The following is a 3,125-nucleotide window of genomic DNA, read 5'->3' on the forward strand; positions in this document are numbered from 1 at the left end:
CCTCCTGAAATCACTTTCCTATGGAGCAATCCCAAATGTATGAGTATAGCAAGGCGGAACGAAATTACTCTGGTGAGAGTCAGGTTAGGCGCCACCCATCCCCTAAATAAAACTGAGTTTTTTCAATAAGTGGGGATATGCCTGACATGGACAGTGTGTGTAAGGCAAACTTCGGACAATGTCTGCACCTGATTTGATGGACATTGGAGTTCATATGAGAAGAGATTCACAGATCCTTAAGTCATGTTTTTTTCACATCTGTGGACTGCTGCATGAATTAAAATTGCCTTAACAGGAGTGATGAACATGCACACAGAAGTCTTACTTTCACAAGATGCAAACAAAGATTTTTTTTTAAATTTTGGAAAGAAAAATGAGAGCATGGAAATTGATTCTGCACAGTTGATGTCAAACCCCCGACAGCCTGCCATGGAACAGATGGTATTACAATATGAGGACAGCACTATTAACAGATTCATCCGTTTTGGGCTGTGATGGGAGAGTAACACATCACTGCAGAGGGGTTTACCAAGCCAAAATTGTCAGATGGCCACTCCACCTTTCATGTGAAAAGGGAGTTAGTCTTTGCAGAAAAGACAACTTTCACAGTGATACATTCTGTGTTCTGCCATTGTCAAGTGGCATATTGTCACTTAGTGTCTCATGTTGCCTTTTGATTATCATTGAGAACGTGATGTAGAAACCTCACTCACGATCTATTATAACAATATAAGAGACCATATGCCCCCATCCAGCTTTTGAAGACTGCCATGCAGAAACTTGTCTACGAAGCATTCAGACATTGTCCAGACTCAAGAACCACTTTGCAGCTCCCACTTAAAGACTTGTGAATTATATCCTGTTGGAGAAGAAAGCCAAAGGAAAGTGTTGCATGAATATTTCACATCCCCATTGTCTAATAACAATGATTAGTGTGATTAAGAATTTAAGAGTGAATCTAGAGGTGAAACTTTTCTTTAAAATTATAGTAAAAATATTCTTTGTTTTTAAAAAGGACCATTGTCACCCATTGGAACAATATGTATACGGAGGTGGGGGGGTGATATTCAAAATGGCAATTAATTGCAGTAACTCAAATTGCTCCTTTGTACTCTTGCCTAAAAGCTCTGAGCAAATATGGTTAAATGTCAATTATTAATCAAATGCTCTGCCAATGACACATCTTGGACTCACTGTTCTGGTAATTAGCTACTGCCAAAAAACTCAAGTACTACTTCTTTCAAAGTGCATCTGCCACACTGAGTAAGTGCAAGTGTGTTAATTTTTTTTAGATTCATAACTTAAGTTATATGAGTTTTGGGGATGGTCCTGCTTTAATTTAGAAGATTTGATTAGAAGAACTGAGACATATAGATAGATGGATAGATGGATAGATGGATAGATGGATAGATGGATAGATGGATAGATGGATAGATGGATAGATGGATAGATGGATAGATGGATAGATGGATAGATGGATAGATAGATAGATAGATAGATAGATAGATAGATAGATAGATAGATAGATAGATAGATAGATAGATAGATAGATAGATAGATAGATAGATAGATAGATAGATAGATAGATAGATAGATGGATGGATGGATGGATGGATGGATGGATGGATGGATGGATGGATGGATGGATGGATATATAGATAGAACTGATACATCTTTTTCCATTAAAAGTCTAATATGGTCATTTTCACATTCATACTTGTGTTAATGTGTCAAAAATACACATATTTTACATACTGTCTGTCTGAATATACGTGTATCCACCCTCTGTGTGAAATGCTCCATTTTAGCATCTATCAATTTAAGTCCACCTCCCGTCTGCTCTGATTAGTAGGCCTTTCTGGGTCTTCTGCATCTGCGCTCTCTGCATCTCTGCACCATCAGTGCAGCAGGGGAATGAGTGTAGCATCACTTTCTACCTATAAATAGTATTGTTGTGACAATAAAACTGTACAGCACCTAGACTTGTTCTACAATTACAATATAGTATACCTTAAACCAAAGTAACACACCAGGTGGAAGAGTAACCAAATATTTTCATATTTCTGGCAAGTTCTTATCACAGATGGTTCAAATACTAAAATTGTTTTTTATTCAAGGGATTGGAAATAATGAAAGTAACCTAGACATATATCTAATTTCCTGCGAGTAGATGATTTAATAAACATCTCCTTAATAATGATCACTGCACAGCCTAGAATGAGAAATGCTTCAAAACTTCAGGGGATACAGGTGCTACATTTCACTTCACATAAAGACCATTGTGGAGTTGGACAGCTTAACACTTTCAGTGTAATAGTCACTGTCCTTTCAGGATATTTATTTATATAACATTACTGGCATATGCACATGGACTGTATATCAGGCTCAAGAACAGTAAGCGTTTTGGTTTGGTTTTGTTAAATACACGTATAGATAGATAGAGATGGTACTTTAGGTTTTGTGCCAGCCTTCGGCCCACGTTCTCTTAAATTAAGCCTATATTTGGTGTGGACATCCTTTTGTTCAATTTTACTTGTTTTCTTCCGCTTATAATGCTGCAGCTCACTGAGAAGCTGTACTCCTGCATTGCCAGACCTATTTCAATGGTGCTGTTGCGTAGTAACAGTATGGTCCGGATACACTCGTTTCTCATTCTAGGATAGGGGGGAAAATGCCTTGGCTTGTTTGTATTTCTTCGTCATCTCGGCTGGCAATAAGCCAATGGTGCCCTTGCAAATAGAACGCAAAAGGGGCCTGCCATAAAGCACATGAGAAGGCGCTGGATTTCAGGCATTTCCCCAGCGTTGTACATAAGTGAGCAAGATTAGAAAAGTTACATTTCTGCCTAACTGAAAAGATTGAGCAGTGAAACATGTCAGATCCTACATTTGTGAAACAATTAGCGAATCCAACACTACACCCATCTGCTTCTCCATCTAGGCCTAGTCCATTAATTGCAGTTGTCATGTGCAAGATCATAGGTAAAAAACCTAAAAATAACAACTGGGGCCCAGTCTGTTAGCATGGTAAAAATGTATTGTGTAGTCATTTCTTTAAATACTTTGTCTCTAGGTTTATGCACAAAAAGTAGCATTTCAGCACCATGGACAGCTACTCCTATTAAA

Source organism: Echiichthys vipera (assembly GCF_963691815.1).
Source record: "Echiichthys vipera genome assembly, chromosome: 10".
Classification (NCBI taxonomy): Eukaryota; Metazoa; Chordata; class Actinopteri; order Perciformes; family Trachinidae; genus Echiichthys; species Echiichthys vipera.